We start from the raw sequence: 17,732 nt of genomic DNA, 5'->3' as shown, positions 1-17,732 counted from the left end.
TAGGTATTTTTGGGTAATGAGGTAGATCCCTTTGTTGATTGGCTTTTATTTTTAAATTGTTAGCTCAGAGAGCTGTAGGACCAATTGTCATGGATCATTCGTTTCAGTCATCTTATCGAGATGAGTTTCCTTACTGGATTTAGCAGGTCGAAGGCACCAATGTTGGCCCATGTTTATGTTATGTTGTTAGGAAGCTAGTTGTCTTTGTGACTCTTGCATGTGCCTGTGTTTATATGTTTGCTAGGCTAAGGACCGATTTCCGGCAGGGCCTGGTGAATATTTGTATGTTATGTATCTATGTAATTATTTTATGTGTATGTATATGTTATTGCATGTTGGGCGGGACGCGTTTACCGAGCTCAGCGCGATGTCGGGCGGGGTCCGTTGCCGAGCAGGGTGCACTATGTGCTTACTGTATGTTGCTATGTGGTATTTTGGGGGAACTTACTAAGCTTCGTGCTTATGGATTTTATTTTATGTTTCAGGTACTTTTGGTTGTAGTGGGAAGAGCTCGGGATGACTGCATCACACACACCACTGGGATTCCGCTTATGATGTATCACTCTGATTTTTATGACAATTGACACATTGGTTTTTTTTTGAATATTTGAATGACGTTGGAAATTTCTATTTGACCTATTATAAAAATGAAAATTTTTGGGACCATATTTTTAAATGTTACAAGTTGATATCAGAACCTTGATTTAAGGGATTCAGACACACTCTCGGGTGTAAGTCCCCAATCTGCTCATGTATCAATCAGACCCGTTTGATGGTGCGGAATCCCGATCTAACGAATGATGCCAGATCAAATAGAAGAAGAAGGAGAAGAAGAATATGATGAAACTTGTATGATTTGATATGAATGAAGATCTGGATACAAGATTCACACACACTAACACACACTCTCGTCTCTCTCTCTCTAGACTACCTTCAAATACACACACATAAGCTCTTCAAGACCATACACTCTCTATCACCCCTCACCCTATATATAGTTGGGGAACATGGGCCGTAAATGGGTTTACGGCTGTAAACCAGTTTACAGCCGTAAACATTGACCCTAAGCACATATATGGACGTAAACACTGAGCTGTTTATGGTCCTAGACATAAAAATATATTTTCTTAGAAAAGCAAAGTATAAACCATATTTTTGACCCAACAATCTCCCCCTTGGTTTATAACTTTCTTTTCTTAATTGACCCAACAAGCTCCCCCTAAAAAGTAGCTAGCTTTTCTTGTTAATCTTCAGTTGGAGATTGGCTTCAGTGTTAATCTTCGATTTATTCACAGCATCAGGATGAACATATGAATCTTCTATGAATGACTTCATCTTGAGCAGTTGGGCATTTCTTCAAAATTTGATATTGAACGCACGTTGGGTGAGGAGGCATCTTGTAGAGATTCTTGAAAATTGGTGCTTTCAGCTTGAGAATCTTCAGAGAGAACTTCAGAGAGAACAAATCTTCTGGATCACTTCAGCAGGTTCATAGATAGCAACATACTGATTGAGGAGGCTTCAATGCAATCCGTCAAATAATCTTCAATTTCAGCTTCACCTTGCTTCTGGGGTTAAAGGATTGAATGTTGAAAGAATAATCTTCATTTCTTGTTCCTTCGAATGAGAATTCTTCGATGCTCACGGATGAAACCTTGGCTTAGAAAATCTTCGATACAGTCTCCATAAGTCTTATCTACACCTGAATTTGCTTTTCAAGACAAAACAAAACTAAAAGAAAACTTAGCACAGAAAAATAAAAAACAGAAACAAAAATACTTTTGCATTTTTGATTTTTCTGATTTTTGTTTGATTTTTGAATTTTCTGATTTTTGTTTGATTTTTGAATTTTTTTTAATTCTCCCCCTAAATTTGTGCATAGAGGAAAACTATGAACAAATTTAACAAAAAAATATTTGGGATCAAAGTTGTGAGACAGCCTAAACTCGTTTATCAGTACCTTCACCTTCATGAATAGATCTGGTCAATTGCTGGTATTGTGGTCCACTTAAACACGAAGAATATCGACAAAATTTTCTAAATAAACCATTTAGCTGACGACGACCACAAGTATTGTTGTCCACTTAAATTAAGCAACGAGATCTACAGGCAACCTCTAAATGTTTCAATTTTAGTTGCACTAGAACGTGTTCCCCACTTCCCGATATACCCTGGTTATCAAGAACATCATAAGGACTCCTTACTTTAGGTGAGTAAACTATTATTAAGGAGGAAGTTACATTTAGAAATAGGTGCATATGTTGTGTCCTGGGTCGAATATATTTCAATCACACAGAGGGGACAACATATGACTAACAGAGATAGAGGGATTGAGAGGTAGAATGTTGCATATGTTGTGTCCTAGGTCGGATTTCCAATCACGTAGAGGGGACAACATATGACTAACATATAGAAATAGTTTCATAGATAAAGAGGTGCGTAGATATATAGTTGCATATGTTGCATTCCAGGTCGTATCTCTTCCAATCATGCAGAGGAAGCAACATATGACTGACAGATAGAAAGCAAGAAAATAATTTTCTACAGAACTACTTTATCAGAACCCCCAGTCGCCCTATCAGAACCAAAATTAAGGACATAAGTCCGTACATTAAGGAAAAGTCAAACCACAATTCTAGATGCATATTAATTTAGTGTATCTCGTGGGTTCCCGTGTTTATCTCACTACTCAATCTACCCGAGCATCGTATGGTCAGTCCAAACAATCCTATCTAAATCCACATTGTCAAATCCTTCGTGCCTACCAGCACATTGAACACAGAGTCTAAACAATTCAGATTCAGTACCTTACACTGGTTTAGACTGCCCGTTATCACTCTCTTGATATCACTTCCCAAACATTACTTACTAATGAAAAACTATAAGAAAATGAAAAATTGTCTTTGAAATGAATTAGATTAAGATAAATTCAGAAGTATAGAAAAGAAAACTCAAACCGTAATTCACTGATTGAATTTGCATCCAGAAGGTCTGGGAACAGCACACATAATCTCATAACATATCCTAAAATTCTTCATGTCGTTAAGCACAAACCCCATGTGATCCCTTCCTTTCTTCCTCTCTTTGCTTTCTGGCAAAGGACACATACTCTCGAAAAAAACTCTGAATGTTGTATAGTTGAGACATGTCCCCTATCATGTGCCTGGAACAACCATTATCAACAAACCGAAATCTGATGATATTCCTCCATAGATGCTCTAGCATAGAGCTGGATCAGTTGGTGTTTAGAACCCAATCCATTTTGAAACTGGTTTGACCTTTTTCATCCTTGCTCGATACATTCTCCCACAACATGTCCTTTTTTATCACAAACAGAAGATGTAAAAATATTAGAGTCATTAGTTGTTTTGGGAGATGGAGCCTTCGGAACCCATTTGTAGTTGGGTTTAACCCATTTCTTTTTCGATCTGATGGGTGGCTCAGCACTTGATTTTGAACCTATAGTCGGCCATTAAGATGACTCTGACCTAACTGGTCTTTATTTCACTGGAGCATCTCTTGGATTTGGCTTCTTGGCTGGCATTCCCTTCTTGCCCTTGGGATTCAGATTCTTGGCCTTATGGGTTTGATTCTTGGCCTTCTGTGCGTTCCAGTCACCATTTCATGATTGTGACCTCGAAGGGTTTCATTTGAAATATCTCCTTCTTGGCGCATTCTGCTAGCCTTGTGCACAGTAGGGAATGTATGCACGATTAGGATAGTTTCTGGCAATGTGTCCAGGTGTTCCTCAGTGAAAACATGTATTTTTCTTCACTGTGAAGTTGTTTCTTCCTGCCCCTGGTGGCGTATCCATGCACTGTCTCTTGCTTTTCCCACACGCACAGTTACAACAGGCACTCTGTTTCACTGGAATTGGTGGCCTATATTTCTCAACAGTAGGTTGATCAGAAGCAGCTAAGTTCGAAGCAACAAATTCAGAGTTCAAGGAGATATTGGTTTGTTTAGTAGTGTTTTCCTTGTTCTCATATTCTGCTACTTTACCTGCACATGAAGTAGAAGCATTAGTATTTTTGACCTGAATACCTCCTGACACAAATCCAGCTGGTTTTCCATACTAAAGATGTGCCTGCCTGTCAATTTCTTCCTTTGTCATAGGGATGGATGTGTAGTTATGATTGAAAGGTGGAGGAACACCATCATACCCTAGACCTTTTTGCTGGTTATTTTTAAATTGCATACAATGTTCTATCATGTTTGCAACTACTTCGCTTGACACATCAAATTTTTTAGTATCAAAACCTGCAGTGTCAAATTTGCTTTATAATGTGTCAATCTCAGCAGTTAACTCAGCAAGTTGTTTCTTAACATAATCATAATTTTCACATTTATTACTGTAATCTTCTTGACGCTTCCTAAAGTCTTTGGTTTTTGCTTCTAGTTTAGCCTTCAGGGGTTTCTATCCATCCCTAAGTTGATATCCTTCGTATTTTAGGTCCTCGACTTCCCTTTTGAGCAAATCATTATCTTCACGAAGAAGTTTAATCGTAGCTTTACAAGATGGAGTACATGAAACTTCATTGACCGGGATGTTTGCGGAATTCATTATTTTTCCACACTTCAAAGCATCAAGTTCTTCGATTACAGCATCAAGACTAAGATGAGTGGGATCTTTTGTCTTCTTGATGACAGCCACGTTCATATCCCACGATTTTGGAAGTGAATTCAGTAGCTTTTTATTTATCTCAGATTTAGTCAAGAAGATACCAATTATATTCATCTCAGTAGTAAGTGTAGTAAATCGCTGCAACTGAGTTTCTAGGGTTTCTCCAGGGATATAATTGAACATGTTGAAATTTTGTCTTAACATATCCTGACGACTCTCTTTCATTTCCTCAAAAACCATTAAAAGCACAACCAGAAGCCAAAATTAAACTTAGAGTCAAACCGAAAATCTAAATTTGAAAATTTAAAATTCAAACAAGAAAATCAAAGTTTAAAGTCAAAGGTTAAACTTGAAAAGTCAAAGTCAATTAAGAAATAAAAAAAATTAAAAGTTAATTAATAATATATATATATATATATATATATTATGTTTTATTATTTTTATTTATTTATTTATTTATTTTAATTTGTTTTTAAACCAAAAATATAGCCTTAGAACTGAAAACGAAGTTATTTGATCAAAAACGGGGTTTAATGGCCGAAAATGGGGTTTACGTCCGAAAACGGGGTTTATGGCCGGAAAAAGGGTTTCGCTGTTTACGACGGAAAACACAAATTTTCACCTTTTTTGCTCCAAAACTCGATCAAAAACTCGTTTTTATCAAAAACGCTTGAGTATCAATCAAATGGGTCAGAATTGGTATTTACAATTGCTTTGATACCAATTGTAAGTCCCCAAAATGCTTGAGTATCAATCAGATCTGTTTGATGGTGCAGAAGAAGGAGAAGAATAATGTGATGAAACTTGTATGATTTGATATGAATGATGATCTGGATACAAGATTCATACACACTAACACACACTCTCTTCTGTCTCTCTAGAACACCTTCAAATACACACACATAAGCTCTTCTAGGACCGTACACTCTTTATCACCCCTCACCCTATATATAGTTGGGGAACATGGGCTGTAAATGGGTTCACGGTCGTAAACACTGACCGTAAACATATATATGGCTGTAAACACTGAGCTGTTTACGGTCCTAGACATAAAAATACATTTTCTTAGAAAAAAAAAGTATAAACCATATTTTTGACCCAACATCGGGTGTGTCTGAACTCAAACTAAGGACTAGATGGAAATTTTTGAAAGAAAATCATTTTTAGAAAAAGGATTTCTAAAAGAGAAAAAGGGTGCGGTGCATGTAAACAACCGAGCTCAAGTACATTATCCCAAAATACCCATACATGTTTATTTATGATGTGAACTGTGAAATTATGAATCACATGCTAGACTAGGGCTATGGATCTAGGAGAGATGCCTTTGTATGTGTGTTGTATGTGCCTATAGAATTTGATGCTAGTACTGATTAATCAGTAATAAGATAAACTGATTAGGATATGTCTAGTACTAATTACTTGATGCTCGAATGCTGCTTGCTTCGTGCTTTTAGGAGTTCTTGTTAATTTCAGCTAGCTAGTAAGTGAATATGCTTAAGTTACATATTATGAAACCTAAATAATTTCAGAAGGTTGGGTTTAACATTATTGCGCAACTCTTGTTTGAGTCTAACCGTTGTAGTGAGAGACCTCTCATTCGAAGAATTATCTAGTTTTTGTAATATGTAATTGTATTCTTGAGCTAGTTTGTGACAACCCGAAATTTCTATTCTGTACAACCATCCAATTCAATAGAAGTCAAAACAGTTTCTGCTAACTTTCAAGCTTTTTGGAATAAGTTTAAGTATTTTAGGATTAACAACTTAGGAGATATCAGGAGAGAGGATGCCCTAGGGTTTATTGTGCAACAATAAAGTCCCGACACATCAAAAGTTTCGAGTTTATGGCCTAAACAAGAAGTTTATGACCATAAACCATTTTTCCAACTTTCAAGAACAAAAACTCAAACTCTCTCAAGTATCATCCAAAGAATTCTTCAAGATCTTCATCTAGTAATTGTTTCTAGCCCTCTTAAGTTAGTATATCACTTAATCTAGTGATTTAACACACTTCTATCCATGAAATCTTTCCAAAAGGTTCTATATTGTAAGTACTTCTATCCTAGAGTATGTTAAGGCTTGATACACTTTTTTACATCAAGAAAACACCATTGAAACCCAAGATCAAAGGTGTTTACGGTCCAAGAACACCTTGGACCGTAAACCCTAATTAAGGGGCCAAAGTGACCCTAGTCCCTTCACAAGATTTGGAAACTAGTCTAGACTCATTCCTTTATATGTTTAGGACCTGAAAACATCAAAATACCAAAATCCATAAGGGTTTACGGTAGTAAACCCAAAAGGAAATGGTCTTAGGGCCGTAAACTCCTCAAAGGAGGGAAATGTTGCCCTAATCTCTTCCAACGGCTTAACCATCAAGTAGAAATGCTTCTAGGGACTTATAAGCCTTCAAAACAACTCATGGTTAAGAAAGCATGAGTTTACGGCCGTAAAGTCATGGGTTTATGACCGTAATCTCAATGAGTTATGGTCACAAAACCGTAAACTCATGTAAGGGGCTCTCTTGAACCCTAAACTCAATAGCAATGTCCTACAACACTTAGACGCAATCCTTAGCACTTATAACACCAATATAAGGTGTTTAACATGCCCAAGGATGTCTTAACTTTATTATTTAGTTGTTTAAAGACTAATTGGATACATATATGTGTTATTATATGTTAACTAGGATCATAGTGTGTGTACAAGTCTTCACTTGTCACTTAGCATCCTACATCATCCGTTCATGCAAACCACCAACTACAGGTGAGTTCATACCCCTTAAACAATCTCTTAAATATTTTTAAATGATTTTATGGGGGGGGGGAATACAAGTTGAATGATTCTAGTTATCATAACAATCACATGTGATTAATGACCAACATACAAATGGATTTACTACACTTATAACAGTTTTGTCAAACAGATTACTTTAAAGGGCTTTTCTCAAACGTTTTTACATGTTGAAACTCTTTAAGAAACTGTCTTACCAATTGTATGTTTCCTTTCAAAATCTGTTACAGTCGTGTTTCAAACAAAAGTTTTTCTTACACTTAAACCGTCTTGCCAAACTGTTCTTAAAGCGTTTTGTAAACTGACATCAAGTCATAAATTCTTATTTATTAAACTTTTCAAAAGGTTTTACAAAACTTCTTTTATACTTTTATATTAGTTATATATATTATGTATACCTATATAGACATAAAAGTTCCATCAGATAGTTCAGTTCCAACACTCTTGGGTAGCAAGGGTGTATAAACCTACTTGAACACTCAACTCAGATTCTAGTAAATTTTTATATGTATAATTTAGGAGATACAAAACATTATTCCTATTACAAGGAATCACATCAGAGTCAGTTGATTCATGAATCTATAGATACATCAATATGAAGAGATACTTTTACATAATTACATCAATATGAAGAGATACTTTTACGTAGATACATCAATATGAAGACGGAGCTGTCAACACTTGTCTTTTATTTTGACTATTCATTATGTTGTTTTATACTATGAAAGAACACACTTGTAAGCAAAAGTATACTATTAATGCAACGGATGATGTTGTTGCATGTTTACTACTTTACCCTGTTGTGATACATTACATGACGTCCTCCGCCCCAGAACGTTTCCGCCGTTCTCGGTTTTGGGGTGTGGCATACTTAGAGGAGGTTAGCATGAGTTCCTTCTACAGATGATGGCAGATAGTGGTGTGGAGTTTGCCCAAGAAAAAACCTAGGATGAGATTTAGTGTTGGGAGCCTTAGCTGTGAGGGATTTGTCGGTTAAGGCACTTCTTGAGGAAAGTATGGATATATGTGGAAGGTAGTATGGGCCCGTACTACTGGAAGCAGAGGATCCGTACTCGATTTAAGAAGGGATGCAATGAAGCCAAGAAGCTTGTGTAGTTATGATTTCCCTAATAGGCGAATTGATTCTTATTCTAATAGTTTTATGGTCTATTTTCAATATGGTGGTATTGCAAGGCAGGCCAGTGGGCAGTTCTGATGTTGGGGAGGGTTCGGGCTCAGGTTCTATAGTCGGGCAGCTTGATGACCAGACATACAAAGTTCTCAAGGAATCCTTTTATAGTTGTGTCACAAGTAAGAATCCTTTTATAGTTGTGTCACAAGTAGGGTTGGGTTATGGATAGACTATGTTTCACCTCAAGTGTGATGCCTCAAAGGTATCTGATTCTAGACCGAGAGGCCAGCATGGTCGTAGCCGTTGTGGCAAGTGCGGCAAGACGCACGAGGGGACGTGTAGAGGGGTGGGTTCTGGCTGCTTTAAGTATGGCCAGATTGGTCATATCCGCAGAGATTGAACTGCGACCACCCCCATCATTCCGGTATCTGATCTGATTTGCTTACAGTGCAATCAGAGGGGCCACAAGAAGTCCCAATGTACGAGATTTGTTTCGACAACACCGATATCAGCACCCGCTCCTGCGACATTGAGCGTTACTGGCAGCCGTCAGGGTCGGGTAGATGCGCCAGCAGCGAAGAGCAGGGTTTATCAGCTGACAGCAGAGGAGGCGCATGCAGCTCCCGATGTGGTGACGGGTATGTTGATGGGTTTTGAGCATTCTAACACTTCCTAAGTGTACATGCAACCCTAATAAACCTTGGATCTATGTTTGTCTAAGATACATGTAAATAATTATTTTTCCAAGGTTTATATCTTAACTAGCATGGCATGGGGAACATGAATCAAATAAGCTAGTAGATATACTTACCTTGTAGTTGTAGTTGATTGCTTGGAGTTTTTGAGCCTAGCACCAATAGTGTGGATACCTCAAATGAAAGTCACAGATCACCACAAACTTGGAACTTTGAGAGAATAGTTACTACTATCTTGAAATTGCCCTCACCTCAACAAGTGTCAACTTAGTATCATTTCAAGAACCAAGACCTCCTTTATATAGTGTGGTGGATTAGGGTTACATCCATGTAAACCCTAATACCCATGTCTCTTCATTTCCATGAGATCCATGGGTTAAAGCTCCATGGAGTATCCATGGACTTCCCATGCAAGCCAAGCCCATTCCAAATGAGCATTAGCCCACACTATATAAATATAGAGGCCCATATTTAATTAGTAATATCTTTGATCTCTAAATTAATCCTAGATTAATTATAGATCACTACTAATTAAATAATATGATCTTATATTAATATATTAGAACTTATAATATATTAATAAATCATAACTTGTACTATTCTAAAATATTATCCATAAATTGTTCGGGTGAAGTGCAACCCAAATGGACCATGCCGGGTCGGGTCAAGTACATACCAAATATAGTTATGAACTTAGACACTATATCCAACAGTCTCCCACTTGGATAAGTCTAATAAATATAGTTGCAAGTATGACTTCAGGAAACGATCAGCAATCGTAGCGCTTTAAACTATGTTGAACTAGAACGTGCCATTTAAGATAAGTGATCATATAATCCTCTATTCTAGATATCAACTGGACAAATACATGGAACATGGTCTAGCTTATTGTCCAACATTTGTTTCCCGATTTCTGATTTGTTTGACATAGAACTTAACTGATCACATAAATTTAGTTCTGACCGGGCCCGGTACATAGGTCAAAACAAAATCATCAAGGGGCCCAGATATCAGCTTCTAATCCAAGAAGGAACAGATAAACTTCGACTCATATGTTTGTTCTACCACTCATTGAATTACACACAAAAGCACGTTTTATAACATCGAGTTACCAATGCGTTTTCGTACAATCAATGCATAACCAACTCGTAAGTAACAAATCATATCTCTAGGTTTGAAGACTTATATGATATTACCGTCTCACGATCACTCGAGATAAAATGCCATGAAGTGATTCCAGTGAGCGTGGGTTGAGTCCAATGCTCAGAACTTATGAGCAATCATGATTCTTGTAGCCATGTCCAACACCTTAGACCTCTGCAACCAATCATGACAGTCTTGATTCATACCTACTTCCGACATATGACCGACTGTGGAGGTTTGAATAATATGATATACCAAACAAAATTATTCTGGAAGTCAAAACATGCAAAAGAAATATAGTAAAAGATCGACAAGAGATAGCAACACTTTACTCATAAATAAAACACCTTTTATTCATCATCAAATGTCAATTACACTTTACAAATTTCATAATTTATCTAACTACTAAAACTTATATCATCCTTCAGTCCTATGCTCCGAGCATGCTGGAGATGCTTAAACCTACTCAGTCCCTTTGTGAGGGGATCTGCTGGGTTCTCATCCGATGATACCCTCTTTGCCACGAGGATTCCTTCTTCTATTCGATGTCTGATGAAGTGATATTTTTTGTCAATGTGTCTGGATCTCCCATGATCTCTTGGTTCCTTGGCTAAGGCCACTGCACTATTGCTATCACAAAAAATCTCCATTGGCTCTTTTATAGCTGGTACTACTCCAAGGTCTCTAATGAAGTTCTTTAGCCATATAGCCTCCTTTGCTGCCTCGCTTGCTGCTATATACTCTGATTCACAAGTGGAATCAGCCACTGTCTCCTGCTTGGAACTCTTCCAAGTGATTGCTCCTCCGTTTAAGGTAAAGACCCAGCCTGACTAAGAGCGGAAATTATCCCTATCAGTCTGGAAGCTAGCATCACTATAACCTACAACTCTCAAGTCATCATTCCCACCGAAGGTAAGGACCCGGTCCTTAGTCCTTCGCAGGTACTTGAGGATATTCTTTACCGTAGTCCAGTGTTCCTTGCTAGGGTTCCCCTGATACCTGCTAACCATGCTCAAAGCAAAGGCTACATCAGGTCGAGTACACGTCATAGCATACATGATCGATCCTACAGCTGAAGCATAAGGTAGTCGACTCATTTCTGCTATCTCAGCCTCAGTACTAGGGGTTTTTGTCTTACTCAATCTGGCATTACTCTGAATGGGTAACTCACCTTTCTTGGAGTTATGCATGTTGAATCTTTTCAACACTTTGTCCACATAGGTGCTTTGACTAAGTCCAATTAGTCTTTTACTCCTGTTTCTCAAAATCCTTATCCCTAGAATATAAGCAGCTTCACCAAGGTCCTTCATAGCGAAACACTTCCCAAGCCAGGACTTTACTTCCTGCAAAGTTGGGATGTCATTTCCTATGAGTAGTATGTCGTCCACATACAGTACCAAAAAACTGACTATGCTCCCACTAGCCTTGATATAGACACAAGATTCATCTTCACTCCTTGAAAAGCCAAATTCCTTGACTTTCTCATCAAAGCAAAGATTCCACCTGCGAGGTGCCTGTTTCAATCCATAAATGGATTTCTCTAGTTTACACACTTTATTGGGGTACTCTGTACTGACAAAACCCTCTGGCTGAACCATGTAAATATCCTCAGCCAACTTTCCATTAAGGAAAGCGGTTTTAACATCCATTTGCCATATTTCATATTCATGAAATGCAACAATGGCTAACAGAACCCTAATAGACTTTATCTTGGCCACTGGTGAAAAGGTTTCATCATAATCAACTCCCGGAGTTTGAGAATAACCTTTTGCAACCAGTCGTGCCTTATAAGTGTGAACATTACCATCCATGTCGGTCTTCTTCTTGAAGATCCATTTGCACCCTACAGTCTTACGACCGGGTACATTTTCAACCAAGTTCCAAACTTGATTGTCATACATGGATTGTATCTCGCTTTCCATAGCCTCTTTCCATTTAGCAGCCTCAGGGCCTGCCATGGCTTCCGTGTAGCTGTTAGGTTCATCCAGACCTACCAGTGTCTCATCACTAATAAGTGTCTCACCTTCCGCAGTAATATGGAAACCATAATAATTCTCAGGTGCATTCCTAACTCTCGTGGAACGCCTCAGAGGTACGGGCACATCAACTGGCTCAACAGGAGCTTCCTCCTCAAGTTGAGGGCTAGGGTTCGAAGTTCCTTCACCACTTGACTCTTGAATTTTTTCAAGATCAATTTGCCTCCCACTGTCTCTTTGGCTTATAAATTCTCTCTCTCGAAAGACTCCTCTTCTTGATACAAAGACCACATTATCACTAGGTCTGTAGAAGAGGTAACCAAAGGATTGCTGTGGGTAGCCGATGAAAATACACCTCTCGCTTCGAGGTTCGAGCTTATCATGAGTCTCGCGCCTCACGAAAGCCTCACAACCCCAAATCTTGATGTGGTCTAGTTTAGGTACTTTACCAGTCCACATCTCGTGAGGAGTTTTGGCAACTTTCTTTGTAGGGACTAGATTAAGAATATGGGCGGCAGTCTCTAAGGCATACCCCCAGAATGAGATTGGTAGCGTAGCTCGACTCATCATGGAACGAACCATATCCAACAAGGTTCGATTACGCCTCTCAGCCACACCATTCAACTGTGGTGTCCTGGGAGGTGTCAATTGTGAGACAATCCCACATTCCCTAAGATAGTCGAGGAACTCTGAACTAAGATACTCATCACCTCGATCGGATCGAAGCATCTTAATGTTCCTGCCCAATTGATTCTCGACTTCCTGTTTAAATTCCTTAAACTTCTCGAAAGTCTCTGACTTATGCTTGATTAACTAGACATATCCATATCTACTGTAATCATCAGTAAAAGTCAAATAATAACGATTATAATACCTTGTGGCATGTTTGAATGGTCCACACACATCTGTGTGTACAAGGTCCAAAAAACCTTCACCTCTCTCACATGAACCTGTGAAGGGTGACTTTGTCATTTTTCCAAGTAAGCATGATTCGCAACTATCATCTGACTTTAGTTCAAACGACTCCAAGACTCCATCCTTTTGGAGTTGGCCTATGCGTTTCTTGCTTATATGTCCAAGACGACAATGCCATAATGATGCTTTATCCAAGTTATTATTATTAGTAGAATCAATACACAAAACATTATTTCCTAAGTTATCTACAACAGATACAGCTTCATACACACCATCACAAGGTAATGCTTTAAAATAAAAAAACATTATTAAAGAAAACATCAATAGAACCAACTTCATTATTAAATGAAAAGGTAAACCCTTGTTTGTACAAAGCATGAAAGGAAATAATATTTCTTGCCATTCCTGGCGAGTAACAACATTTATTCAAATCTAAACTAAACCCACTACTTAGCGATAAAGTATAAACTCCAATCTTGGTGACAGGTGAAGCTTTCCTATTCCCCATGATCAAGTTTATTCTTCCTTGCTCCACATCCTCACTTCTTCTTAGTCCCTGCAAGTCACAACAAATATGAATACCACAACCGGTATCAAGGACCCAAGATTTAGAATGGGGTGAGTTATTAGAAATGATAGTGTAAGTACCTGCATGGTTGGGTTTGACTTTCCCATCCTTCACATCTTGCTGATACTTTGGGCAGTTCCGCTTCCAATGTGCCTTTTCATGGCAATAGAAGCATTCAGCCTCTTTTGGGTCAGAAGAAGGAGTGATGAAACCTTTCTTGGTTCCACTTGAAGAAGAGCCATCAAGGGTCCGAGCCTTGGTACCCTTCGAGGATCTCTTTCTCTTCCTCCCTCGACTTTTCCCAATTGCCAAAACCGGAGTTGAGTTTGGAGTAGGAGTGATAGCAACCGACTTCCCCTTAAGACCTGATTCTACGGTCTTGAGAAGTCCCTGAAGTTTTCTGAGTGTGACCTCTTCCTTATTCATGTGATATGTCATGCGGAATTGATCATAGCACGATGGTAAGGAGTGCAAAATGATATCTATTGCAAGCTCCTCAGTGAAGTTCACATTAAGCTTCAACAAACGATCCACATACCTTTGCATTTTCTGCATGTGGCTTGTGACGAATTCCCCGTCCTTCATCATGGCTGTTATCATGGAGCAGATGATTTCATACCTCTCTTGTCGTGCACTTTGATGGTATCTTTCCATCAAGTCTTGGTGCATTTCATAAGGGTAGAAATCCTCATAAGATTTTTGGAGTTCAGCTGTCATTGTGGCCAACATGATGCAAGCCACCTTGGTAGCATCTCTTTCATGAGTATGAAAGTTAGCGATCTCCTGAGGAGTTGCAGTGTACTCATCAATTTCCTTAAGCTCCTTATCAAGGACATATTCTTTGTCCTCGTAGCAAGTAATCATCCTGATGTTTCTGATCCACTCACTGAAGTTGGATCCATTAAAGGTAACTTTCCCACACAAGTTCATAAGTGTAAAGGAGCTATTAGGGTTAGATCCAGAAGCAGTATTGTTTGAAAACATCTGAAAGAAAAGGACAAGATTAGTTTAGATATAAGAGAGTCCTTAATAAAACACCCAAATGTAATATTAAGGCTAGGATCCAATCACAATATAATATAACCTAGAAGAGGTATGTTGTAATCTAAGCTATACTATATTTGAAAGGTAGGTGAATGAAGATTCACCAATTTCCACCACAAAAACCGAAATATTTAAATATTAGGTTTTTTTTATTGGTTCTAAGAAATTCCTAGATTCTTTGAGATTCAATGAACTTTTCAAAGGCATGTTTCAATCTCGAGTGTGCCCTCTTCATTTTTCTAACTCTTGTGTTCTTTTAATGGTTTTCAATCCAAGAGACTTTTGGTTTTCCATAACTTGAGGACAAGTTATGGACTCCATTAAAATACATTATGATCATGAATTTATCTACCACATAGGTTACAAATAATTCCTATGATCATCTAAACATCATAAGAACAAGATCATAAATATGAACACTTTCATATATCAAAATCACACTTAATCTTTGTAATTTTGATAACTAGTTGTTGTAAATGAATTAGAAAAGACATTACACCATCTAAAACAAGTTTTCAAGTACCAAAACAGTTTAGGGTAATGTTTCTAATCCATTTCCAACAACTAAAGTCGAAAATCTGCACTCTGTCGACCCTACTCGCCGAGTGCATGAACCTACTCGGCGAGTAGGTTGAAGATACAAGTGAACTCGGCGAGTCCCCCCATGGACTCGGCGAGTCCAGCAGTCAGACATCAAGTTTTTCGACTTTTCCAAGCATATTGCAACAAGTATCAAACAAACAAGCCTAGGCTCTGATACCACTGATTGGTTTTGAGCATTCTAACACTTCCTAAGTGTACATGCAACCCTAATAAACCTTGGATCTATGTTTGTCTAAGATAGATGTAAATAATTATTTTTCCAAGGTTTATATCCTAACTAGCATGACATGGGGAACATGAATCAAATAAGCTAGTAGATATACTTACCTTGTAGTTGTAGTTGATTGCTTGGAGTTTTTGAGCCTAGCACCAATAGTGTGGATGCCTCAAATTAGAGTCACAAATCACCACAAACTTGGAACTTTGAGAGAATAGTTACTACTATCTTGAAATTGCCCTCACCTCAACAAGTGTCAACTTAGTATCATTTCAAGAACCAAGACCTCCTTTATATAGTGTGGTGGATTAGGGTTACATCCATGTAAACCCTAATACCCATGTCTCTTCATTTCCATGAGATCCATGGGTTAAAGCTCCATGGAGTATCCATGGACTTCCCATGCAAGCCAAGCCCATTCCAAATGAGCATTAGCCCACACTATATAAATATAGAGGCCCATATTTAATTAGTAATATCTTTGATCTCTAAATTAATCCTAGATTAATTATAGATCACTACTAATTAAATAATATGATCTTATATTAATATATTAGAACTTATAATATATTAATAAATCATAACTTGTACTATTCTCAAATATTATCCATAAATTGTTCGGGTGAAGTGCAACCCAAATGGACCATGCCGGGTCGGGTCAAGTACATACCAAATATAGTTATGAACTTAGACACTATATCCAACATATGTATCTTCTCCTTATCTCTTTATTTATATCTATTTGTCGCTTATGTTTATGTGTTTCGTTTTAGGATCATTCCTAGTGAATGACAACTCTGCTTTGGTGTTGTTTGATTGAGGGGCTACGTAATCTTTTGTATCTCTTTCGCTTAGCAAGAGATTTGCTGGAGCTCCAGGGGTGTTGGATTGTCCTTTAGATGTCAAGGTTGCTGATGATAGTCTATTCGGGTTGCAAGGGATCATCGAGGGAGTATCCTTCAGTTATTCAACAAGTAGTATCCTGTGGATCTAGTTCCCATTCCTTTACGTGGAAACAAGGTTATCATGGGTATGGATTGGTTGAGCCCTAATGGGATAGTGATCGAATGTGAGCAGCATTTGGTTTGGGTTCGGACCCCAAGGGGTGGGGGAATTGGTGATTCAAGGTGAGATCTTAGCGTGGGCTAGTTATGTGTTCTGTAGTGAGGGCCAGACGCTACCTTCATCACGGATGTGCGGGTTTTGTCGCCTATGTCATGGATACCTGGGATAAGGGTAAGGCAACCGTGAACAATATGCCAATCATGAGGGAGTATCCGGACGTGTTCCCAGAGGATTTGCCTTGGTTATCTCCAGAGAGGCAGGTAGAGTTCATGATTGATTTGGTTCCTTGTGCGGCTCCGATAGCCAAAACACTGTATTGGTTGGCTCCTCCTGAGATGCAGGTGTAACACTCGTTAAAATAGGTCGAATAACAAGCACATGTGATTATGTCAATCATGTAATGTGATTTTGTTAAACTAGTAATATGATAAACTTACTGTGTAGTTCATGATAAATTCTAATACATGTATGAACTTTTATGATACAACTCAATGTATACGTCCATACGATTCCAAAAATATAGAGAATATCTAATATGACTTCGCGTGAAGAAGTTATGATAAACCGAACACTATAAATCTATATAATAAGATGAATTTAAAATAGACTTAGAATTAGCTATTGGAGTCTAAAATAGAGTTGTAGTAATCGTAAATACCTGCGCAAGGAAATAAAGAACTTTAAAACGGAGTTCGTATGAAAAAGTTACAACCTTCCAAAGATACAGTTGTCTGAGAGTGTGAAACGTGTCAGAAACCCTAATCTAACTGGGCTCACGACGTGAGAAACAATCACATGTGATTATGTCAATCATGTAATGTGATTTTGTTAAACTAGTATTATGATAAACTTACTATGTAGTTCACGATAAATTCTAATACAAGCATGAAATTTTATGATACAACTCAAAGTATACGTCCATACGATTCAAAAAATATAGAGAATGTCTAAATCTGAC

Source organism: Lactuca serriola, chromosome 3 (assembly GCF_051521515.1).
Source record: "Lactuca serriola cultivar US96UC23 chromosome 3, Lser_US96UC23_V15, whole genome shotgun sequence".
Lineage (NCBI taxonomy): Eukaryota > Viridiplantae > Streptophyta > Magnoliopsida > Asterales > Asteraceae > Lactuca > Lactuca serriola.
Note: the sequence above shows the minus strand (reverse complement) of the source record.